Source organism: Podarcis filfolensis (assembly GCF_964270895.1).
Source record: "Podarcis filfolensis genome assembly, chromosome: 1".
NCBI lineage: Eukaryota > Metazoa > Chordata > Lepidosauria > Squamata > Lacertidae > Podarcis > Podarcis filfolensis.
Genome location: NC_139604.1, coordinates 98,038,415 through 98,064,775, shown reverse-complemented (window position 1 = coordinate 98,064,775; position 26,361 = coordinate 98,038,415). Strand labels below are relative to the sequence as shown.

Genomic DNA, 26,361 nt, shown 5'->3' with positions numbered 1-26,361 from the left:
TATTTCAGCAGTATTTGTCTAGCATAACACATCAGCATCTTGTATTGCTTATTTTGGGGGGGGGAAGTATAACAACAACTAAGTACAGTGGTACCTCGGGTTACAAACACCTCGGGTTACAAACACCTCGGGTTACAACTCCGCTAAACTGGAAGTAGTACCTCAGGAACGAATTAAGTTTGTAACCAGAGGTACCACTGTATATTGGGGTGGCCAAATCGATGCGCATGGGACCTCCGGAACGAATTAAGTTCGTAACCAGAGGTACCACTGTATATTGGGGTGGCCAAATGGATGCTCATGGGAAGCTCACACGAGGCTCTGAGTGCAACGGCACACAGTACAATGGTACTCTCCCCTCCTGTGATTCCCAGCAACTGGTATTTCGATGCCTACTACCTCCAACCATGGAGGCCAATCATAGCTATCATGGTGAGCAGGCGCTGATAGACTTATCCTCCATGAATCTGTCTAATCCTTCTTTGAAGCCACTCAAGTTGGTGGTTATCACTGCCTTCTAAGGTGCCTCCTAGTCATAGGCATCTAGGGTGGGACAGTTGAATGGATTGATTGTATTATGCTGGATCAGGGATGCAAATGGGGCTGTGGTCTGAACCACTGAGCCTCTTGGGCTTGCCAATCAGAAGGTCAGCGGTTTGAATCTCCATGATGGAGTGAGCTCCCGTTGCTCGGTCCCAGCTCCTGCCAACCTAGTAGTTCGAAAGCACGCCAGTGCAAGCAGATAAATAAGTACCACTGTGGCAGGAAGGTAAACAGTGTTTCTGTGCGCTCTGGTTTCCGTCACGGTGTTCCATTGCACCAGAAGTGGTTGAGTCATGCTGGCCACATGACCCAGAAAGCTGTCTGTGGACAAACGCCGGCTCCCTCAGCCTGAAAGTGAGATGAGCGCCGCAACCGCATAGTCAGGTATTCATTGCCTTACCTTTTACCTTATTATGCTGGATAATTTTAATTATATATTGTATTTTGTTGGTCTGGGTTTTTTTTTAATTGTTGCAACACTTCATGAGATAATTCCTGATGAAGGGCAGGATAGGAATCCAGTCAATCATAAAAATTATTGTATGTATGACTTATGTAAGTGTGCACTGATCATTATCACTCTGTTAACTGGGCTCATGGCCCCAAAATTAGTTTGGCAGAAAAATGCAAAGCATATAAGCAGCTGAAGAACATTCCATATAAAATATTCCTGGGGCAACATTTAACACTAGAGAATCAAATAAGCTATTTTTACCTTTCTTTCCTCATAATACTTTTTGGCTCTAGCAATTTAATTAGTCCATGCCATCAGTTCCAGTCCTACTTCATAATGAGACCAATTTGTCAGTGTTTAATACATAAGGGACTGTTTTTTATGATCTATACCCAATAACCACAATACCTGAGTTGACTTGCCAGGAGGGGTTTCATCATTCTGTTAACTGAAGTGTATCATTTGCATGAAATCTGCATAAGTCTATGTTTTCATTTGCTTCACTTCAGTACTTTAATCATTTCCCATGGTTGTTCAAGTAGTATGTACAAAGGAGAAACTCTTCTATTCGAGAGGGCTCTGGATCTGCAATGAAGGGTCCTGGGTGCTGTGCCGCTGTGAAATTTGGGGTGTTTTGTGATGTCGTATTTCAGTCCAAACAACTTTGTGTGCTTGGGCTGCCTCACTAAATTTCAAAGGAAGGATTAGATATGCACAGCTGACTTGAACCTAAAAATAAAAGCTGCCTTCTTGGATTGGTCCAAAGTTTATTTAGCCTAGCATTCTGTCTCCAACAGTGCTCAGGTCAGGCAAGCATCTGGGAAATTCAGCGGTGATCTGACCCTCTCCTAGGAGAAGAGGGGAGGAGGGAAGAAAAAGGGGAGCAGATAAAGGGTGAAAGAAGGGCTGTCCTGCCCCATACTGGATGTGACTCTACCTATGGCTGGCATCCAACCCTTGACAGGTCCCTGACCCCAAATTTACGGGGTGAGAAGAAAGAGCCTCATACTGACACAACTGAGGTTTTATAGGCAACAGCAAAATATATGTGGTCCTTCGTGGTAGCAAATCATAAGAGCAAAGGGCTGGATTTTACTTTGTTAACTCCCCCCACCTAAAAAAAAATGTTTAGAATTCTTAATTAGGACAACTTTCAAAGTTTGGTAAGTGGCCATCAAATTTTATAAGAGAAATTTAGCTTCATGTTTAGATAAGCATGTAGAAAGTGACACAACATTGAAGGAAATTTTAATAATTTTATGCAGCTTGGCAAACAATATAAAACCTGCTAATCACAGGGAAAAAAAGATTTTATTTTCACGACATTCTTAACCACTCGTGGAGTACTTACCAAATGTGTCAGACAGACTGAAGCAATCCACTTAATGACTTAATGGAGGAGTTACATTGTTACAAAATTCAATTACTCCCTTCATACCTAAAGTGCTAAGGTTACGCCGGCAGTTCCATTACAAGCTCCTACTGAAAGAGGTTTATGTCACTCGTGTAAAACTCAGTCTTGGTATTGAAGGTCACTGTCTAAGGAAGTATTTTTTTTTAAGGAGATGCTGTACTTAAATTACCAGACACCGTCCCATTCCACTTGTGTGATTGTATTTGGTATGAGAGCACTCAAAATCTATCAAATATTGAAGAAACCCCATCTTTGCACAGATACAGGTTTGTCCTGCAGCTGCTCAGCCTTCAGGTATATCAGTCTGACAGAACACTTACGCATGTGCTTGGCTGCGTGGCTGTTCATATTTCACTTCAGGTTAGGTGCTGTTGTTGAGGATGGTCCTGTTTGAGGTCAGTGATGAAAATCTGATTTATAGGCTAAAACAGGGTTTCTTATCCAGAGAATGCATGGGAGGGAAATCATTGACTTCACTGGAGCACACAGCACTGATATCGCTTTGTTTCTCTGATGTCCCTCTTGCTGGGCATGCCAAGACATGGAGAGGCTTGCTCAACAGGCCCATTTCTCTAGTAGTGGTTATATCGCTCAATCTAGTGTTGCTTGTGCAAAGGCTTCTTGCATGAACAGAATGCCCTTTTCTACAAACCATTAGCATATAAAAATATTTTAGTGAGCTTTGTGACATAGGCCATTTTACTTGTTTCTGCTGCAGCATTCATCAGTCTCTCTGAGCTTTATATCAGCGGTTACATAAACTGAGGATCTGTATCGTTTACGGTACCTAATTTTTAAATGGCATGGTCTTGTCTTTCCTGTTAGAAATATCCTACAAAGCTGCCAGCTTGGCTAGACACCGTCTGCATTACCATAAAGCTTCTTATGTTTGAGTATATATATTTGTATATCAGAGGAAGGCTGTCTGAAACAACGGCTGCATGGGAGATTCCCATGACAGATTTGCACTGGGAATGTGACTGTAATCATAAAAGACGCTTTGTCTTCACTATAACATCTCCCCACTCCTCCATATTCAGATCAGCTTTTCCAAAGCAAGATTCATTCAAAGGAAAGACCATTGGAGTGTTGGTCCCTGTGACAAGATGCTGTCTTTGTGAAAGATCTGCTTCTGTACTGAAATAATGCCTCCAGCTTAGTTAAGACCAAAGGCAGGTAGGTAGCTTGGGGAGAAAGAGGGATGTGTTGCTCTCACCAAAATCTGGATTTCTGCAACCCTCTTTGAAGTGATGCTCAGCTGAGTGGTACTGAAATTTTCAGGGAAACCAGTGGGGAGCATAATTATACCACCAACCTGGATTCCTGCTGGCTTTCCCATACTCAAAGACTTGCTATGAAACAGAACATGTTTTCCAGCTGAGCATCAGCTTCAATAAGGCAGGTGTGGAATCTAATTCCTCCCCCCACCCCTTCTAGCTAATTCTTGGCTTTGGGAGACAGGTAGGGAGCCCGGTTCTGCTCTGCACACCTTCCTGAAATTGACAATCAGCTCAGAGGTATGCAGCTTGCCTAACTGACCTAGGCTTCAAGGATGGAGGATAGGAAAATCGAGTTGTGCTGCATCTCATCCAAACAACAGTTTCTGGAGATTGCTGGGAAATATAGAAACTGCATCAATAAGAATATAGATACTAAAAGACAATTTTTAATGCAAGTAAAATCGATCCCCTTAAACTTTACAACAGAGTGATAAAGACTGTGTTAATACTTACTTATCTGAAATGTTTTCGCACTGCCTTTTCTCATAAGATAGCTTGGACACTTGCATTTAAAAACACACACACAGAGGGAGTTTTCTTCAATGTCATCAAAATCCAGCAACAAAAGCCAAATAGTGTTAAAATAAACTATCCACACCAGTAGCAAAAAATTAGGTATGTCCAGCTCCAGCAATGTCCAATACATGTTGCTTCTGGGGCTCAAAAGCTTTGCTGACCCCTGATCTAAGTGAGTAGAAAGTTTCATATGCGAGAAGACAGTCCCTGAGGTGTCTTGGTCCCACATACACAAAGTTGCAGAAGTATTCAAGAGTGTAGAGTGAGGGCAATCGGGCTAGGTGTTGCCCCTGTTGTCCTCACCCTCCAAATAATGGAGGGCAAAAGAGACGAAGCAGGAGGCTCCTGTAATCACTGTGAAGGGTCCTCAACTGTGTGCAGAGCTTCCACATTTAGAAGGTCACTGAATTAGTTCAAACGTCTCTGAACTTCATCTGAAAGTAGTTATCACAATTGTTGGGCAGGCTGAATGTGAATTGTTTGTGGTAAAATTTTCACCGATTTCTTATCCATCGTCAATGTCCGTGTTGTACACTTTTCTCTCTCTCGCTCACTCTCTTCAGACTCTTTGGGCCTTTAAGTTTAAAAATCATGATTGCTGAGGGAAACAATTCCAGCAGTTCACATTTAATTGTATGTGTATCTTAATGTTTTCTTAGTCTTCTTAGGTATGTATTTCATACTTCAGCAAAGCAGCTAGTAGTATTCTGAATGCTGGATTTTTACTTTTTGGCCAAAGACCATTTGGATGAACTTGAACTGAACTATGATCCGAACATGAACCAAACTACAGTCGTACCTCGGAAGTCAAACAGAATCCGTTCCAGAAGTCCGTTTGACTTCCGAAATGTTCAGCTTCCAAAGTGAGGTTTCTGATTGGCTGCAGAAGCTGTGGAAGCCCCGCTGGACGTTCGGCTTCCAAAAGAACGCTCAAAAACCAGAACACTCACTTCCGGTTTTCGATCGTTTGGGAGCTGGAACATTTGACTCCCAAGGCGTTCAGGAGCCGAGGTACGACTGTACGAACATGAACTATAATTAGTTCCTTTTTGGACACGATGGACAGATGTTTTTAAAAAGGACCTTTCCAAGCTCTGGAATAAATTCCCCACATCAGACTTTTGGCCTTCATGAGCAGGGTTGGATGGGTGGACAGAGCCTAATAAGCCCATCCACACGCTGCCTGCTCTAGATTTCACTTGCAATCAGAATGTCTGTATAGGTTTCAATGTGCAAAGTACTGCGTCCTGTTCTTAGTCACTTAGTCACTGAAGCCAGCCTATGAGAAAGTGAATCTTCCTCCCAGAACAACCTATGGATTAAAGAAGATTTTTGGGTGTTTATTCAGTGTAAGCGGAGGCTGAGAGCCATGCTCTCCAAGGCAAAGCTGGCATGGGCCCTTCCCCACAAAGGGCACATGGCAGCAAACCTATGCAAGTGGTGCGTGAATGCCACCTGGGCTGCCCAGATGAAATCATTTATGTACTAATCAAGGACCATAATAGATAGAAGCAGCAACCATTAGGGCACCTGGGAAAGAGGCAAATGGCTCACAGAGGTGCAATCAACCTCAGAATCTAATATAGTAGGAAACAGAGAAAACTTGAGAATGCCATTAGGGATTAATTTCCCATTGCAGAATGTGAAGGTTCACTTTTAAATTAATTGCACTTTCCTCCATTCCCATTGTAATTAAAGCAAGTGAAACATGGCAAACATGCCACTCAAGTCTCAGGCATCTCAGAGCTGTCCAGGTATTTGCTATATCATCCTGCTCATTTTTTTGTGAGTTCCCCCTCTCAGTTTTTTTAAATATGAAGATCAATCCCTGTATTCATAAATGTAACCCATAAGTGCCACAGTTCCGTTGGGATTTTCCCCAAGCTTTACTTTATGCCCGTAGGAAAGATTGCAAGAGGAACCTTTCTTTTGTAAAGTGATCTTCTAATTCTGTTCAATATCTATCATTTTCAAGGCCAAGTAATCATATTTAATAGATCCTAAATTATATTCTGTCAGGCAAGGACTCCCTTGACAATATTAACCAGTGCAGACAGACTACAGGGTGTAAAAAGAATACTATGTGTGTGTGTGTGTGTGTGTGTGTAGCCTGCAAGAACTTTCGTTGAGTGGCTCTCCCAAAAAGGACCCCATTTGTCTTTTTTTCATACTTCTCCTCTTTCTTCTCTAATGAACAACAATGATCATATAGGTTGCATCCAACAAAGTCATTGTGATCCTAGAAAGACTTGTGTTGCGATCCTAGAATGACTTGTGTTTGTGCAATGGAAGTTTCCTTCCCTCTCTTTCTCCTGTGCCCTTCCCCCTAAATCTACTCTGGGAGGTTCCAAACCCTCCAGACAGAAGGTTCCATTGTTTGAGTGGAAGATGTTCCGAGAGGGCAATGCCTCTGTTGGATGCAAGTTAGAACCCTGAATCTTCAGTGTCGATGAAGGAATCCACTGGGAGCGGCTGCCGAGACCACATAACACTGGTCCTGAAATACCTACATTGGCTCCCAGTATGCTTCCAAGCACATTTCAAAGTGTTGGTGCTGACCTTTAAAGCCCTAAATGGCCTTGGTCCAGTATACCTGAAGGAGCGTTCGAGGGCCTTCTGGCGGTTCCCTCACTGCAAGAAGTGAGGTTACAGGGAACCAGGCAGAACACCCTCCCATCAGTGGAACGCCCTCCCATCAGATGTTAGGGAAATAAGCAACTATCTGACTTTTAGAAGAGATCTGAAGGCAGCCCTGTTTAGGAAAGTTTTTAATGTTTGGTTCTATTTTTAGTATTCAGTTGGGAGCTGCCCAGAGTGGCTGGGGAAACCCAGCCAGACCAACAGGGTAATAATAATAATAATAATAATAATAATAATAATAATAATAATAATAATAATTATTATTATTATTATTATTATTATTATTATTACTATTACTATTTTGAGCTGTCCTATCACTGGCTGTGAAGACAGAAGTGCCTGGTGTGCTCTGGTCCATGGGGTCACGAAGAGTCGGACACAACTAAACAACTAAACAACAACAACAATCACTGGCTGCCACTGGAGTTCTGCAAGACTTTGCTGGATAAACCCCTGGGATTGCCCACACCGGAATAAAATGTACTCCATCTCAGTGTTGCCCTGGATCTTTACATTCTCACTTTTAATGTGTGGTTTTTTTTCTGATTCAGACTTTCCTAGGTTTGAAAAGCTCCTCATTAGAAGGGAGAAATGTATGGGACAACACCGGGATAGGGAATACATACTGTAGAATACATACATACAGTAATGAGGAGACAGGCTGGTGAGAATCCACATTTTGCTTTGTTGTGGACAAGCCTTCTGAGTCTTCAGTATCAATGATGCCCTATGGAGTTATAAAGAGACAAAAGCATTTTATCTTGATTGATAAACTACACTGGAGAATTTCCTCTTCTAAATACTAGCATATGAAATGGAGCAGCTCCAGGTTAACACACTCACTGCTGCTGAGTCCCATAACTGAGGGGCATATGAAGTTCTTTATATAAGGTGAGAATGCCACCTGCTCGCACCAGCTCTGTCATTTTAATCAAGCAACTGATCCCAAGATCACAAAGCGTCTTCCATCTCCTGAGGAGATAGGAGGAATCCAGTCTTCAGGAGTGGAAAATGACTTTGTGATAATTCTGTGTGTCAGGCTACCGCGGCTCTTCACCTATCATACACAGCAGTATCCTGACAGGCAGAGCCTTGTCTACACCTACCAGCATGCAAGAAAGCAAAAAAGAAAAGGGGGGGAAGAGAATGGTTAATCATGACTGACATGAAAGCTTCGGCAACTTGTGCATTGGAAAATGTCCAAAGCAATAAAATCCAAAGGACCAATGACAACTGTATGTTGATACCCCCTCAAACAGCGATGGTTGGGTGGGGTGGGGGGTGGGGAGGAACTCACAAGAGTACAAGGTGAAGCTTCAAAGCTGAGAATTATAAGAAATACAAGCACTGATAAGCAACTATTCTGCATCCCTCACCTGTTTGCTTCCTTCCTCTGATGGGCACTTTGACAGACTATGTAAGGTATGATAAGCACTGATAGTCATGCCTCAGTCCTTCTACCCCTGCCTTGTGGCTTAAAGTTCTGCCTTACCTGAGAGGCTGAGGAACTGCTCAGGGTGTCAGGGATCAAGATAATTGCAGGGGTTGCCTACGGCCACTGTGCCCACCAAGACTTTCTATGGTGTCCACAAAAGGTCACTGTCCCCTCATAAATCCACAATGCACGAGAGACCGTTTGCTTTTCTTGCCCAGTTCCCTTTTGTGCTGGCTTGGCCTCTCCTGTATTGAACACCACCTACTCATAAACAGGCCTACATTTCACTGGATGTCAAAACTGGACAGAGGAGCAGGGGAAAGGTTTGATTTGTTGTGTCACTTTCCCAGCAACCCGGCTGAGCTCAAAACGGCTCATGACAACAATAAAAAAACAACTTTTTTCAAAATCACTTCTTAGTACAGGTTACAGACGCTTCAGGTTACAGACTCCGCTAACCCAGAAATAGTACCTCAGGTTAAGAACTTTGCTTCAGGATGAGAACAGAAATTGTGCGGCCGCGTGGCAGCAGCGCGAAGCCCCATTAGCTAAAGTGGTACCTCAGGATAAGAACAGTTTCAGGTTAATAATGAATTAAGTTCTTAATCCAAGGTACCACTGTACAAAACAAAAATACTATAAATACTATGAAAGTACAAGAAATGATCTAAACGATATAAAATAAGGGGGAGGGAAAATCACAAAATGCAAATCAATCACATTGGATCTATGTTAGGAACACTAATCAACAAAAAGCAGAAAAACTATCACTCAAATCGTTCTCATTTAGGAGTTTCTCTCTGTGAGTGAGTATGGCAGTGGCTGATTTAGCTGCTTCCCCCCCCCCCTTGATGGGTGGGTGGAGGGTATTCCTGTCTGTCTGTCTGTCTTTATGTTTGATTTTGTGGTCTTGTCTCTTTTTTGCTCCTTTATATGCTGCAGCCATTTTGTATTATGCCACCCATCCAATGGCATCCTTTTTATGACTGGGAGGCAGAACATTATTTCAAAATACCAAATGTGCCTGCTGGCCTAAAATGGTTGGCAGTCCTATAATATGGGAAGTTGTCCAGTAAAGAGCAGAGTACAGACTTGCTACAGCACTTGCTAGGCCCCAGTTGAGGAGTTTTACAGCTGGTTCTGCTGCCACACCCCTTTCTGGCATGTCAACGGGTGTCTTAACTTAAAGCACATGAGAAGAAAAGCATCTTCATCTTGAGTAGGGAACAAGGATGGAAGACCTCAGGCTGTCAGATGGCCACTGTGCCTTTGATGCTTGGGGTAATTCTGGAAGTTCTGGAACTGGGAATTACGGTATTTTCCCAAGTGGTGGTTGGAGGGCAGTTGCTGTTCGAACCCTTGAGCCCCATAAATACTACAGCCAGCCATAGGGTCATACTCTTCTTCTGATGTCTTATCTAGTTCTGTGCTGTTATTGGCACACAACAGGTTGTTGGAGAGGTTTCTGGCAGTCTAGATGACACAGCATCTTGGTTTTGCTCCACAGCTTCTGCTGCTACTTGCAGCCATGGGGCCAGAGCGTAAATCTTAGACATTTGTGAAGACAGGCTCCAGTGGATTGAGCAAACTAGACCAATGGTGGTTTCAATGATAAAGAAGACTGTTTCTCCATGTGTTGTAGAGGGAAGTGACGGGTAGATGGGGCTCATCATCCTGGGAAGGTGGGAGAAAGAAAACCCTCATCCTAAACCTCCACTGCCTTGCGGGAAATCTTCGGGAGAAGAAGGAGAAGGGGAGGAGGAGGAGGAGGAGGAGGAGGAGGAATTTGGATTTGATATCCCACTTTATCATTACCCTAAGGAGTCTCAAAGCAGCTAACAATCTCCTTTTCTTTCCTCCCCAACAACAAACACTCTGTGATGTGAGTGAGGCTGAGAGACTTCAAAGAAGTATGACTAGCCCAAGGTCAGCCAGCAGCTGCATGTGGAGGAGCGGGGACGCGAACCCGGTTCACTAGATTAGGAGTCCACTGCTCTTAATCACTACACCACGCTGGCTCTAAAAGGCTAAGGAGCAAGCCCTACACAAATCCAGAGTGGAGTCCCTAAGAACTCCTTCTGGCAACTCCTGCAGCCAAGCTGGTGTCAAACATCTTGCTCTGCTTTTCTTTGGACCACATCGGTGAGGCAGAGAGGGGGGAGGTGGTCTTGTCCACTGGGAAGCCCAGGACTTCCATACACACGGCTCAGGCTTGCACCTCAAGGAAGTAACTTTGGTGCTGCTAGTGCAGCAGTTTGACTTCATTCCCAGAGGCACACTCCATTGTTTATTAAGACAAACGGATGCCAACAACAACAACACACCCACAAGGTAACTGGGCAGGTCTGGATTCACCCTCCCATGCTGGGACCACCTACATCTGTTTTCAAATGGACGCAATGCTGAGTAATGCAGAATCAATTTGCACTGAGGTTTTATCTTTGGAATGAATATTGAAATATACTCAGAGTCGCAAAGTGATTTCATGCTCTTTATTCAGCTCATAGTGGTGAGGAGGAATGAATGAAAGTCCCCTCAAAGCATCTGCTTTATATACATTATTTACACAATGGGCTGCACATGATTGGCTAATTCCGGAATTCTACTGTAAGCCAATCAGGTTGTGGATTCACTTCTATCTGGAGCATGATTGGGTGGTTCCTTCCAACCAATCATACTGCTGCATTGTTCTAGGACCAATCAGACTGCTGCCTTGTGGATCCTATTGTTCTAGGACCAATCAGACTGCTGCAGTTTGGATCCTATTCAACTCAGTACATAACAAATATAATGCGATTCGTTCGCCATTCATCATTTATCATTATAAATGACTGGTTTGGAAAGATGAACAATTCCAGCCAAAACAGGACTGGGCCTTGCAGTTCTTTCATCGGACAGCCCCAAAGTAAATTTTAAATAGTATAAACCAGTTTTGTCCTGTTGAGCACCCATATCTGGTCATATGACTCTCTCTTGGAGACTAAAATAGGTAAAAAATGTAGACCTGTCAGATCACCACAGTCTTCAGAGGATGCATGGCTTGCAGTATTCCACCTTGTGGCAAAACAGAGGTGGGCACTGCTGTGGCACTGCTGTGTGTCTGTCGTCCATTAAAAAGATACCTTTTGACCCTGGTGGTCCCCTGACCATTTTAAACTGCCTTCTGTCTCGTTGATGCTTTATTGTGCTGATATGTCTTACCATTATTGCTTTATAGTATTTATATATTTTCCCCATGATTGTATTCATCCACAGTAGCAAACTGCTTTGGGGTTTTTTAAAATGAAAACCTGCCTAGAAATGTTTTTAAAGCAATTAAATAATAACAATAATAAATTTTCTCCACAGTGGAAAAAGAAATAAGATTTCAGCCAAATATTGAAAAAAACGTGTTCCAAATCTAAGAAAGGGTGATATCCCATTCGCTCCTTGTCTCATCTGAGTTAAACTTTAGTTTAATACCACCCTGGGTGCTTTTCAATTTAGAGAAAAGGTGACATAGTAGACCATGCATGGCATGAAGAAAGTGGATAGGGAAAAGTTTTTCTCCCGTTCTCATAATATTAGTCTCCAATGAAGCTGAATGTTGGTAGATTCAGGAAAGACAGAAGAAAGTAATTCTTCATAGAGTGCACTATGAAATTTGCTCCCACAAGATGCCCTGATGGCTACCAATGTGGATGGCTTTAAAAGAGGAACAGGCCAATTTGTGGAGGAAAAGACTAATCCTTAAGGTTATGTTCTGCCTTTTCTGCCAGAGCAGAGGTGGATTTAAGGCAGCACAGCCAGTTCTGCCACACTGGTCACCAAACCTAGGGGGTGCGGCAGGACGTCAGAACAATGACATAGTGAATTGAGCAGAATGGAAGGCAAGAGGTGAGGAGGCACTGAATGTTGGCTTTGCACAGGGCACCACTGAAATCTGAAAGACCAAAGTCTGTGTCTGGTCAGAGGCAGTATGTGTTTGAATACCAGTTGCTGGAAACTGCAGGGCAGAAGAGTGCTGCTGAGCTCTGGGTCTGCTTTTGGACTTTCCATAGGCACCTGGTTGACTTCTGTGATAACAGCATGCTGAATTTGATGACTCATTAGCCCAGACCCTCCAAGTGTCCCTATTTTCCGGGGACAGTCCCAGATTTACATAAGCCATCTCGGTTTCTGATTTGATCCCAGAATGTCCCACATTTCCTTAGGACGTCCCTATTTTCATCACACAAACGTTGGAGAGTGGATGGGGAAACCCAGCCAGATGGGTGGGGTATAAATAATATATTATTACTATTATTATTATTATTATTATTATTATTATTATTATTATTATTAAAGTTATCCAACCCCTGAGCCATCTGAAGGCAGTGGAACCTCAGTTTTCTAGCGTCTCGGAAGCTGAACAATTTGGAACCCGAGCATCAAAAACCCGGAAGTGAGTGCTTACGTTTGGAATTTGCTGACCACCCATTTCGCCTCGGTTGTTGAACATTTCGGAAGTCGAACGGTCTTCTGGAACGGATTCCATTCGACAACTGAGGGAAGTTTTTTAAAAAATAATAATAATGTTTTATTATGTTTTCATATATGTTGGAAACTGCCCAGAGTGGCTGGGGCAACCCTGTCAGAAGGGTGGGATCTAAATAATAATAATAATAATAATAATAATAATAATAATAATAATAATAATAGGATGTCCCTATTTTCATCAGAGAAACATTGGAGGGTGCGCTAGCTTGATGCAGCAAGTCCTTCCCATGTTCTTATGAAGGATTCAACATGCACATGCTATTTCAACCACAAGTATTTCACTAATAGGTTTGACCATGTCCAAGCACGGAGAACCTCCACAAAACACACAGCTTCCCTCCCCCTGCCCTGATTTGGCTCCCATAGAGACACCACAAATTTTAAGCTGGTTTCCATTGCCTTCAGTATTGCTTCCCTTTTTTTAAAAAAAAAAGCAAAGGAAATAACATTATTATTACTTGCAAAAGAAAAGAAAAGAAAAGAAAAAAGATCCTGTTATAAACCTTTGCTTTCTGCCAGAGGAAATAGGGGTTATGTTTTTTCTTAAAGAACAAAAAATAAAAATAAAAAATAAGAGGATATAAGAAGAGCAATGGTATAACCTGCCAAATGTATTTTATTAAGCTTCTTAAATCTTGCTAATAAGACAGAAGAAATCAGTCCTGGTGATTTATGTGTTGTGCAAAACAGGAAGGAAGCCAAAAGGCAAAGGCTGGCAACTTACTGGAGTGTCCCTGGCCTGTAGGATGCTCATAGGAAATAGCTGCTATTATGCTGTGTCTCCAGAGGGCATTTTTCCAGTACTCTGTGGGGGAAGAAAGCACTTCTGGAATCACTTCTTTCTGAATCATCTAGCTGTAGATCAAATGCAGTATATACATCAGAGCTTTAGTGGGAATTGCTGGTAGGTCACTGATATGCAAAGCTAAACTTTAATCGTCTTCAAATGTTTCAGGGCCATTTAGATTGCAATTCTGAGAATCCGGCAAGTGGGGGTGGGGGGAGAAGGGGGGGGGGAATTGTGCAGGGAGGTTGGTGGGGAGGAGGGGAAGGGCAGCGTGTGTATGTGTGCGAGTGAGAATCGATGGGCCTGATTCACAAGAAAGTTACACATCATTTACATAGGAAAGGAATGCATGAAAAATCCTTGACTGCTTGCCTCTGTGATTTATGAAAGCCCCTTTCCTGTGCAAGCGATTAACTGCACTCCAAATGCTGTGGGAATCCAGCAGAGAGAAAGTGGCTGAAGAAAAAATGGGGACTGGACTGGGGTGGCGGGTGGGGGAAGAACTTCATAACCTATTAACCATGTGTCCTGAAACCCACATCGTCACACATCAGAAGTATTCTTTCAGCTCATCCTCCCCACATTTATGTCTGTGACGAAAGGGTTGAACCCAGTTTGGATTGCTGTGAGGCACTGCGTTGTGAAATGCCTTCTGCATGTTAAAGAGCCAGAGTTGTGTAGGGTGAGGGTGTTAGGCTAGGGCCAGGAAATCCCAGGTTCAAAGCTCCAGGTGGCCATGACAGTTATTGGGTGCCCTTGGGCCAGTCGCTCTCTCAGCCCAACATACCTTGCAGGGTTGTTTTATGAGGATAAAATGGGGGGGGGGGAGGCAAGAGGAGAAGAAACCAATATTTGCTGTCAATGTTTTATTTGTTTTACAAATGTTTAAACTGCTTCCCAGCCTGAAAAACAAGTGGTGGGACTCGCCTAACCAGCCCCATCAGTGGAAGCCCTGAATGAGGACGTCTCCTTGCACAATGAGGCTTTACCCCCTCTCTCCTCCAACATGTGCCCCTCGCACTGTGCAAAATGGGCTTGGGGGGGGCATTTGCAGAAGCTCTAGAACATGGGGTTGGAGAGGGGGGAGCATTGTTCCATCTGGCAAGCTGCAATGCTCAGACAGAATAATTGGAAGAGCAAGGCATAGCATTCCACCCAGTATAAAATAAAATACAATAAAATTTCTACGAAACTTAGAAACAATAAAAACATTTCTACAAATGGAGAAAAGGCAGGATAGTAATGTGGTAAGTAAGTAACTAACAACACCTTCCTTGCATGTAGAAAACAAAGATTATGGGGAGTAAGATTCCAGTTTAGCCCTCTTCCTGCTGTGCTCCTTTACGGTGTGCATGGAGTTCCATTCCTATGACGAAACATTCAGACCTGGAGCTTCTGCCTGCAGTCGGAAATGATGGTCTCTCAGAAGTATTTCACCACAGGGTTTTGCTGAATGTGTGTGGATCAGGCCCTAAACAGGGTGGACTTGTTTGAAAAATGTAGGATTGCCCTGAAGGGAGCAGACTGGATAGTGATGCCTCCATGTTGGTTTTTAAAATCCTCATGGATGGAAGATGAGAAAGGATGCAGGGTGAAGAGGTGGCCCTGTGTTTGCTGAAGAATGGCTTCACCTCAGCTGCACACCTGCTTGGGGTGGTTTCTGAAAAGCTACCTGAGTAGCTTTAAGATTTGGAAGAATTTGTTTTTTAAAAACAATGTTTACACTGGTTTTGCTTAGCAACAGCCATGAAGAGAGTGTTCAACGGGGAATGCCCGCTGCTTAGCTCATTAAAATATTTAGAAGGAAGCACATCTTATCAGAGCCCCTGGGGCTGCCAAACCATGCCTCTCATTGTTCCAGAAGGCAGGTTGTTTCTCTGCCTGGTTTCCCTTTTCTGTCCTTGAGTGAGCTGACAGGGAAGCTCTTGTTTACAAGCTACCCCTCAGTAACCTGGATCACAAACAGCATTTCTCCAGTGGTTTCTGAACAGAAAGTACAAAAATGAGTTTTCCTTGTTCACAAGTTTGTTACTCACCTCTCTCTACTTTTCCACAAGAGTTTACACACACACACACACACACACACACACACACACACACACACACACTTTTCCTCCAGCTGATTCTTACCATTCTTGGCTATTGAATAAGTCACTGAATACCACTTGGCCATTTTCACATCCGAAAGAGATGGCTCTGTGGCCGTTTTTCATCATTTCAAACACAAATGTAATCTAGGGGAACTTCAAACTTTATGCCCACCTGTGAGTCCCATTGAGAACCATTGTCTCTATTCAGGCCAAAATGAAAAGAATGAAACCTCTTGGTTCCAGCAGTTCCACTTCTGAACCTCCTATTGAAATTCCTTTGTTCAGCAGCGATCACCTTAAGATCAGTAGCAGTATATTCTGGCCGACAGAAATGTTCTCTTACTAGACAACATTATGCAGTGCCTGAATGACAATTCAGACCATTAGAAACATTGCAAGTAGAAGTATTTCTCAGTTAGAAACAGCCCTCGGAAGCAGTCCACTTCAACTCTAAAACTTCTACCCGTTTTGCACATCCAGTTTAATTACTTTCTGATAAGATTTCAAATAGTTGGTCTGTGTCTTTCTCATCTGTTCTCTGCTTAAATTTAATTACCAGAATCACACACAATGGAAGTTAAGCCCCAAGTTTCCTTCCACCCTCATCACTTCTCATAACTGCAGTTTGGTGTGTGCGCTCTCGCCATCAACAGTAAGATCAGAGCAGTGTTTAGAGAACTTGGAAAACATTGCTGTCAAATAATTCTGTGTTCTTATGCATATAAAGCATTGTGGTAACTTCCCATTCCATGCCCAAGCAATCTACTAGGAATTCCTTTTTAAAAGATTCAGTATAGCATGCACTTATTTCTTTATATTTTATGTATAAGCTTTTCCTGCTGTTCCGAGTCTTGCTAAAACTAACTAAATCAAAGATGCAAAGAAAAGCGATTAGAACTTCTGCAGGGTGTTTCAGTTCTAATGCTTACCAAGGAAGAAACTGTTGTTGGGTTTGTAAAAGCAAAACCAAACTCTTCTTTTGCTTTATTTGAAAGAGAGCATGCAAGGTAGAGCCAAATCACATATCATGTGATAGCCCATTGGTTGGTTGGTGGGTTATTTATTTATTTATGGCACCATTTGGCAGAAATATGGGCTGCACATTTAACAAGCAAATAAAGTAAGTAAGTAAGTAAGTGCCAGGAAGGAGCATTTTCACTGGGTATGAAAAGATAATGTTTAACCCCTATCTACCCTTCCATTGTTCCCAGTGCAAAATCATACATTTTCTTGAGATTATGTCAGGTAAGAAAAAGCACATGGTGTCGATGTATTGCTGTCGCAGGCCCCTGCATCTGCTACCTTTTTAAAAAACAAAACAGAAACAAAAAGCCAGAAAACTGACAGACTTCCAAGTGATGCAGTTAGCACCACAGGCAGTATAGCTAACTATCTGACCTCATGTTGAATAAGCTAGCGCAGCTGATGTAACTACATAGAAAGAAGCTACAGGATGAAGGAAACAACTGAAAACAATGAGAGAATGACCTAGATGAGGAATGGGGAACTGGTGGCCCTTCAGATCTTGCTTGTCTCCAACTCCTATCAGCCTCAGGCATAACGGTTAGTTGTTAGGGATGGTGGAAGCTGTAGTTCAACAACAGCTGAAAGTTCATAGGTTAGCCAGCCCTGACTTAGTTCCTTTTTCAGAATGCAATCCATAATCCAGTTGGTCTAGAGCTAGTGGCTTAAAACTGAAGGAAATTCTTTAAAATAATTGGGTTGTAGATGGTGGTCTTCCTCATTTTGTTGTGCCTGTAACACTAAATGTTGTTTTTAACTCTTGTTTCTCTGAGTATATTAAGTAACTCACAGCTGATATTTTTACATGGAATATGAATTTCATTACCTCACAAAATCCAATTTTTCTGATCATAAATGGGTTTATTCTAGGTCACATGAGTGGCACATTGTTAGGGCAAAAACAAAGTGCACTTTTAATAACATGGGTGCCAGAAACAAGCATTTTAATCATTCCAAATCGGCAGAGAATGCTGACATGCAGCAAAGTTTTCTGAGCAACTGTTAAATGTGGCCTTCTTCACCTTGAACACTTGGAGGCAGCATTGCCCAGTGAATGCTTCAGAAAGCAACCAGAACACCCAGGATTTGGAAATAAAGCCAAGATTATGAGGCATATGAAGCACAGGAACCTATGGAAATTTCAGTAGCTCTATTTGAGTAAAAAGAATACACCGTGAGGATCAATTTCTATGACTGATCTTTTCCATCCTTGATGTGTCTTCAGAGCGGGGCTTGTGATTTTTCTCCTGAAAGAGAAATAAGAAGCCATGGGGGGGGATGGGGGGTTCATTCCTTTCTGCTATCAAGTGTGGCAGCTCAGTCAAATTCCCATTATGAAGTACTGCCTAGTCAGACATGTCAAGTTGTGTAGCACTCCTTCTCCACGGGCAGAACTCCTATTTGCTCCTTAGTCTGACACCTAGATAAAGGCCAACTATTTCAGAGTTTGAGGCCCAGTGTAGCGTAATGGTTAGAACAGGGATCCTCAAACTATGATCCGCCGGCCACATGTGGCCCGCCAGGCTCATAAATCCAGCTGAAACGCTGCGCCGGGTTTACCTCAGCACGTGGGGACTGACTGAGGCATTGCATGGGAACAAGCACCTCAAGCGGCGGCAGCTCTGCCAATGAAACACCGCGCCGGGTTGCATAGGAATTTGTTCATATTTTTTTCAAAATATAGTCTAGCCCCCAACAGTGTCTGAGGGACAGTGAACCGGCCCTTGGTTTAAAAAGTTTGAGGACCCCTGGGTTAGAGTGTTGGAGTAGGGTCTGGGAGACCAGGGTTGAGATCCCCACTCGGCCATGAAGCTCACTGAGAGCCAGTGTGGTGTAGTGGTTAAGAGTGGAGGACTTGTAATCTGGTGAACCAGGTTCGCGTCCCTGCTCCTCCACATGCAGCTGCTGGGTGACCTTGGGCTAGTCACACTTCTTTGAAGTCTCTCAGCCCCACTCACCTCACAGAGTGTTTGTTGTGGGGGAGGAAGGGAAAGGAGAATGTTAGCCGCTTTGAGACTCCTTCGGGTAGTGATAAAGCGGGATATCAAATCCAAACTCCTCTTCTTCTTCTCACTGGGTGACCCTTAGACTTCTAGCCTAACTTGCCTCACAGGTGTACATCACCTAGAGCTTCTTCTAGGAAACATAGGATATCAATGTAACTTAGCCATGTTCATTAATTTCAGTGGGTCTACTCTGAGTAATACTTAGCTGAATCCCATCCCTTGCATTTATATTGGGTAAGTTGGACTCATGTGGTTTTTTATTTATTTATATTTATGCCCGGTCTTTTCTCTAGCAAGCTCAGTGGGTTGTACACAGGATTCCCAGACCATCTCCCATCAGCCAGACCCAAATTTCAACAGAATTGCTGCAGCATAAGCGTTCAGAGTACACCCCTGGGCTTACATTTCAGATCCATTGTTTCCAGTTAAAAAGGGATGCAATCAGATTTTACGAAGAAGAATGGTGCCATTCGGACTCCAGGTTTTGGTAATGATTTGGAATGTATCCTTACCACCACCCTTGGCCAAAAGGAGAAGAAAATTGTAACAACTGTCCTCTAAATCCCCAAGGCTCATTTGGGTATATGCTAACAACCAGCAAACTTGCAAGAAGTGTGGTAAGGCAAAGGGAGAGCTGTATTGGAATCAGGTTTCAACAGTCACTGTTTCACATCTGAACCACAATGCAGACGCAGCCCCTACTGAACAGTCTGAATATACACATTTAGATGAAAAACAGGATATGCATTTCCCCACCCGGTTCTTACAGAAGAACGGAGCTGAATTGGAGCCAATGTGCCTTAGCACTGTTCACAGTGCATTAAACTTTATGGTTCTTCAAATTCTGAATGCATGTATTTTTTCCAATATATACATATGGAGGTCCTGTGTATGTGTATTAGCACATATTGTTACATACTTGAAACAGTCAAAATGAAATGTGGTTGAATGGCCCACTAAGTGGGCGCTTATTTCGCCACCTCCATCCATGTTTTACCAGAACACCACAGGGAATAAGCTACTTTGCCTCATTTGTGTATGGCTTTATTCGGCTATAATTCCCTTGCTTCCTTCTCCTGTCTCTTGCCCCATGGCCTGTGCCAGCCTTGCTCTCTCAAACTAGGGTTGCTATATTTCAAAAAGTAACATTCCTGACACCCACAAAGTTATTGAGCTTTTTTTTAGGAAAACCCCAAAATTGTTCAGCTTTTTTTTTTTAAAAAAAAAGATTTTAAGGTTTTTGAGCTGTTTTCACTCCTTTCCCCACCACATTGCCATTTTTACACCCGAAAACCTGTCAGGAATTTTCCTACTGTATGGCAAGCCTATCTCAAACTGACCCCCCTTCAGTTTTTAGATTACAAGATTGTCTACTCTTAGGGTTGATTCAGAAGCTTGAATTTTGATTGTTGAGCTTTCTTCTTTTCTTTTTTGCCCAAAGTTGTTGATCTCACCAACAAAAATGAGTTTTTGAGCTATTTTTTAATGAAAATCACCAAAATCTACACTACCGATTTTCCTGGACATTTCAGTGATGTCTGGCCAGACCTTGCTTAATGGGGCGTATGGCAACCCTAGCTTGAACACCATATTTGGTAATTCAATTTCTTCCTTATTGTGGATCCTGGCTGCCATTTGCAAAGATACCCCATTGTAAAAGGGAATTCCAGTCTCAACCCAATGCATATTAAGAGCTAATTTTAAGGAGCCCCACCCTGAAAGTTCCAGCTTATCCATTATACATACAAATGAAATTCTTTGTGTAGGTTCCTTCCCCCCCCCCACAAAAGGTAATTCTAGGTTGTTTCATGTACAGTGGTACCTCGGGTTACATACGCTTCAGGTTACATACACTTCAGGTTACAGACTCTGCTAACCCAGAAATAGTACCTCGGGTTAAGAACTTTGCATCAGGATGAGAACAGAAATCGTTATCCGGTGGAGCAGCGGCAGCAGGAGGCCCCATTAGCTAAAGTGGTGCTTCAGGTTACGAACAGTTTCAGGTTAAGAACGGACCTCCAGAACGAATTAAGTACTTAACCCGAGGTACCACTGTACAGCACAATTCTATGCCTGCAACAGGATTTACTTCCAAGTGTGTATAGCAGGAGCAGTGAAACACTGGCCCTTCAGATGTTTCGGGATGACAATTTTATTCTCCCTTTCCATTGGTCATGCTGGCTAGGGCTAATGGGAGTTGAAGTCCATTTGGAGGGCTACGTTTGAAATCTGCCAAGCACATTTTTCACCTGGCTATCGACCACTTGTGACCAAGTGAAGATGCCTGGGTGCCAGGATGGCGCTTGACGTCTCCATCACCTGGAGGTGAGTGCCTGGGGATCCTTGGATCTTGACTGTTTTCACACACTAGCAACACATCCTGTAGAATCCTACCCACTATATTTTATCTGCACAATCAGAATGAATTTGAGGAACCAAAGAGTCGTATTGAAAAATATGACTTTTGAGCCGTCTGCCCCCAAAATGGCAACTAGGCATTCCATTTTGGCAACTAGCTTATACATCTGAGTTTCTAACACTGGCCACAGGTGTATAATCTGCTCCTGGTGTATACAGTTGCAACCTTGGTTTATTTTTCAATATCTTTTCAAGAGTCCTTTATCTAAGAAAGGAGAGCAGCCCTTGCTTCCTTCACTTGGTATGAGTGCTTGTACCCCTGGTTAGGAGAAGAAAAGTCTGCACATATATGAGGCAGGAGGGAGGGGAGAGAAAGCATTTAATAATGGAGTTGATAAATAAAAGTTCCAAGAGTTTGTGCATGAGCTTGGGAGAGGATGCAAAGGGGAGGGGGAAGATGAAAAGAAGAGAGTTTAGTATATGTAGCAAGAAGCAAAAATCATGAAGTCCTAAGTTAACTCGCACAATGCTTTCAGGAATGGGGGGGGGGACCCAACACTGTCAAAACACAACATTAGTTTTCAGAAGCCTCCAGGCAAGATTTTATTTATTTAACGTTAGCTCCTATTTTAATAACAAAAAAGTGGCAGCATATTCTACATCAAAGAAAAAAACTTTTCCTAATGTTTCCATTCCTCTTCTGAAGTGCAGGCACTGAAGTAATGGAGCTGTCTGTCTCGAAATAATTACGTGAGTGGCAGGATCTCAACCCCAGGAAAGCTTTTTGTCTGCACTGGGGATTGTGCTATAAAGAGTGTCGTGTCTTGCACTGCAGAAACCAAACACCAATGGGGGGTAACTGGTTTAGCTATTGAAATAGTTATATTATGTAGATAATTACCCCCACACACCTGAAAACAGACTAGTGCTAAACGCCTGGCTCTGAAAGCCACTATCTTTTATTCCTGCCTCAAGAACAGAGATGCTGTCAAGGACCACCATGTGGAGATTTCCATGCTGTCATCAATGAGCTAATTTATACCGTGCCTTTTACCTTGCAAGGCAATCAACATTATTAAAGCAGCTTTTCAAAGGCAGGAAACACTCTAATGACTCATTTGAGGTGTCCATGATTACTTTCATTTATTATGATCAGTGTATTTGGCTGCAAGGTAAATATTCCCACATATTCCTTGAGATTGTGTTAAATGAAAGGAATGGCAGCGAGTTACCTGCCAACCACTCAAGAGTGACTATACACAGAAGATTTGGAGGCCCCGATCTTGAAGTGTAAACAGCAGGACACGAGTTAATCAGACATGGGGAAGGAACTCAGAGGAATAAAGGAAGGTGAAAATGCAATTTAAGTTCCACTTCAATATTAGCATTTTTGATTGTGCCATATTGTATATGGTAAATATATCCAAGAAGCAGTTCTCTCCCTCTCTCTCGCTTTCAGAAAAGTGACACATAGAAAGCCCCATAAAAAGCACCAGGTCCTTCTTCTGGAGCAGTATTCCTGGAGTCAGAAGGTCCATGCTGCTTTCAGGTGAAGTTGGCACAAAATGACAGCACAGGCTGGCCCATGATATCAACAATGATATCAAATTGAATCATAACCCAGCTCACGCGAAAACTTATCTTTAAATATGAAACTTCCAACACATTTCAGTAATTTTGATTTTGGCAGTTATGCCAGAAGACAATTGTTTGAGGCCCTAAAATTTAATAGACAGATTTTTACACAACCAACTGTTCAGGACCTACTGGCGGACAGCGATGATCAAATTACTGTTATAGTGGCTGAATTTTTGAGTGCTGTCCATGAAGAAAGAATGGGCCATGATAGAGAGACTTAGTGGTTCTTAATGGTAGGTGATGTTGCTGTGTTGTATTATATTATCTATGTACATCGATTTATTTTTTGGAGTTAAGAATAGGACTGGGATAAATTGTGTTCGCTGAGCCCGTATTTTATACAGTCTGTATATGATGTTTGTTTGATAATGTGTGGTGTGCTATGCCTAATAAAGGATTTTGAATTGAATATTAGGGAAATTATCCTCCCCCCTTCCCAAAAGAGCCCAAGGCCACAGCAGCAGAACAATAAAAACAATACAAATATATTTTTAAAGCCATGGGTCAATGCCAGCTGATCAGTACCACCACCACCAATGGGGCCTCCCCTGGTGATCATAAGGTGATAGTGAGGTTAGGAAAGTACTTGGGTCTCTGAGTACAAAGCCTCTGAGTGGCTAGGACCCAAATCCCCATGCTAACACCCTAAATTGGACCTGGTAGCTCAATGAAAGCCAGTGTGGTGTAGTGGTTAAGAGTGGTGGACTTGTAATCTGGTGGACCGGGTTCGCATCTCCGCTCCTCCACATGCAGCTGCTGGGTGACCTTGGGCTGGTCACACTTCTCTGAAGTCTCTCAGCCTCACTCGCCTCACAGAGTGTTTGTTGTGGGGGAGGAAGGGAAAGGAGAATGTTAGCCGCTTTGAGACTCCTTCAGAGGAGTGAAAGGCAGGATATCAAGTCCAAACTCTTCTTCTTCTTTTAAATTTTTTTAAAATACTTTTATTTTGCTTTAAACAAATACATATAAATATAGACAACCAAAAGAAAATTCCTTAATAGTAATAATAATGAAAAAAGCAAAAAAAAACCTACAAAAAAAATCAAAGTACATGGCATAAAACATAAGCCATTATGGGAACAAAAAAAGAAAAAGGAAAGGAGGAGGAGGAAAAAAAAGAGGGGAAAAAAAGAGAGGAAGATGAGTCAAAACACAAGAAGGCTCATCTATTCTTCTTCTTCTACTGTCCTCTCATTACATGGTCCTATCAAACTGCCACACTCAACATCTTGGGAGCTGCATTCAGCACTTGGTGCAGCTCCCAGACCATCTTCAAAGGCAGCCCTACATAGAGTGCATTAAAGGCATAAGAGCAGCATATTGGATCAGGCCACGGGCCCACCCAGTCAAACATCCTGTTTCCACAGTAGCCAACCAGATGCCTACGGGAAGCCGACAAGCAGGATCTGAGGACAAGAGGACTCTTCCCACTTGTGATCCCCAGCAATAGCTCTTGGCTTACTGTTTCCAGGGGTGGAGGGAGAGCACAGCCATTATGGGTAGCACCTATTGCTAGCCTCGTCCTCCGTGAATTTCTCTGATCCTCTTTTAAAGCCAACCAACTTGATGGCCATTGGTGTCTCTGGTGGGAGCAAATTCTAGCGTTTAGCTGTGCGTTGTGTGAAGAAGTGTTTTCTTTTGATTGTCCCGAATCTTCTAATCCTCAGCTTCATGGCCTTGAGTTCTAGATTTGTAGAATTGCAAAGTTGGAAGGGCTCACAAGGGTCAACAAGTCCCACCGCCTTCAAAGCAGGAATCTTTTGCCCAATGTGGGTCTCGAACCCAGAACCCAGAACCTTGTGCTCTTCCTACTGAGCTGTCCCAGCAAGTATTGTAAGGGAAAAGAACTTTTCTCTACCCACTTTCACCAAATTATGCATAATTTTGTATGATCACTGGATTCCTGGACATGAGAACCACCCACTCACAGCAGCTCCATCTTATCAGGATTCAGCTTCAGCTTACTGGCCCCCTATCCATGAATGACTGACCCCAAAGTATTGTCTTTTCATATCACACATCTTGCACTGGCTCCCGGTGGAGTATAGGGTCAGGTTCAAGGTGCTGGTTTTGACCTTTAAAGCCCTTTGTGGCTTAGGACCCTCGTATCTACGGGACCGCCTCTCCTGGTATGCCCCGCAGAGGGCCTTAAGGTCCATGAATAACCATAGTTTAGAGGTCCTGGGCCCTGAGGAAGTCAGACTATCCTCCACCAGGGCCAGGGCCTTCTCAGTGATGGCTCCAACCTGCTGGAATGCTCTGTCCCATGAGACTAGGGCCCTTTAGGATTTAACCTCCTTCTGGCAGGCCTGTAAGACAGTGCTATTCCGCCTGGCCTTTAATTTGAATTCAGCCTGATCTTTTATTTCCATTCTCTTCCTTCCCCCTCCCCTTTTTGAAGATCACCCACTCTGAGACCCCACAGCTAATTCTCCCCTGGCCTCCTCGCTGGCCCAAGTAGGACCAATTCAGCCAGCTAGCCCTGGGGATTATCTAATTGATTTTTGAATTTTATTGTTATTCATGTTTTTATACTGTATTTTATGCTGCTTTTATAATTAAGTGTTTTAAATTTGTTGTTAGCCGCCCTGAGCCCAGTTTTTGAACCGGGAAGGGCGGGGTATAAATAAAGAAATATTATTATTATTATTATTAATGTAGGATAGTTAATATCCACTTTTTGAAAATACACAACTGTCTGAAGCCTATGAAACCCTGTTAAATACAGATTTTAGGGAAGAAGGACTGAAGCAAAAGAGAGAAAACCCCATTATTAGAAAATAGATAAAAATCAAACAGGTGTCTTATGGTGCAGGTAGCCTAAGGAGGCTTTTTAAAGTATGGAGGACATTGCTGAACAGGCTAGGGAAATGAACGAAGGTCCTAGGCCAGGGGTAGCTTATGCAGACCCTCCAAGTGTCCCCATTTTCCAAGGACATCCCTGATTTAGAGAAGCCGTCCCGATTTCTGATTTGATCTTGGAATGTCCCACTTTTCCTTAGGATGTCCCTATTTTCACTGGAGAAATGTTGGAGGGTATGAAGTTATCCAACACCCAAGCCATCTGAAGACAATCCTGTATAGGGAAGTTTTTTAAATGTTTAATTATGTTTTTATATATGTTGGAAGCTGCCCAGAGTGGCTCGGGCAACCCAGCAAAATGTGTGGGGTATAAATAGTAAAATTATCATGATGGAATGGGACGTCCCTATTTTCATCAGAGAAATGTTGGAGGGTAGGCTGATCCTATAGACGTTCTTGGTCTAGAATTCCCATCAACCCTAATCAGCATTGCCAATGAGCAGGGATTATGGAGGCCAAGAACAATGGGAAGGAATCACCTTCCTTCTGTTCAAGGTATTGCCAATAAGCAGTTGTACACAATTCAAAAAAAGGAGAAAGAGTGACTTGAAGAACAACAATTGACAAAAATCCATCCTGAAACTAGAATAAAAGATGGAGTGTGTCAACAACAACAAAAAAGGGGGGGCATTTGCATGTAACATAAGGGTTCATTTCTCAGGTATCCAGTCTCTCTTTTTTGTCAATTAAAATTTTAAATATGTGTAAAAAAATTCAGTGTTCAAATGAAAGTAAGTTATGGTATATTTTTTTCAAAAAAGCTTTCAAGATCTCAAGTCGGTAGTTTGAATGCTTAG

General features: G+C 42.8%; 1 long non-coding RNA gene across 1 annotated transcript; it reads right to left on the bottom strand.

Moving 5' to 3' along the window:
• Positions 1–5,122: 5,122 nt before the first annotated feature.
• Positions 5,123–16,429, bottom strand: LOC310749646. Its single transcript, XR_014541692.1, has 4 exons — positions 15,718–16,429; positions 13,525–13,605; positions 7,492–7,574; positions 5,123–5,519 (listed from the first exon to the last, which is right to left on the bottom strand). It is a non-coding gene; the product is annotated as an uncharacterized lncRNA (long non-coding RNA).
• Between the last annotated feature and the right edge of the window lie 9,932 nt (positions 16,430–26,361).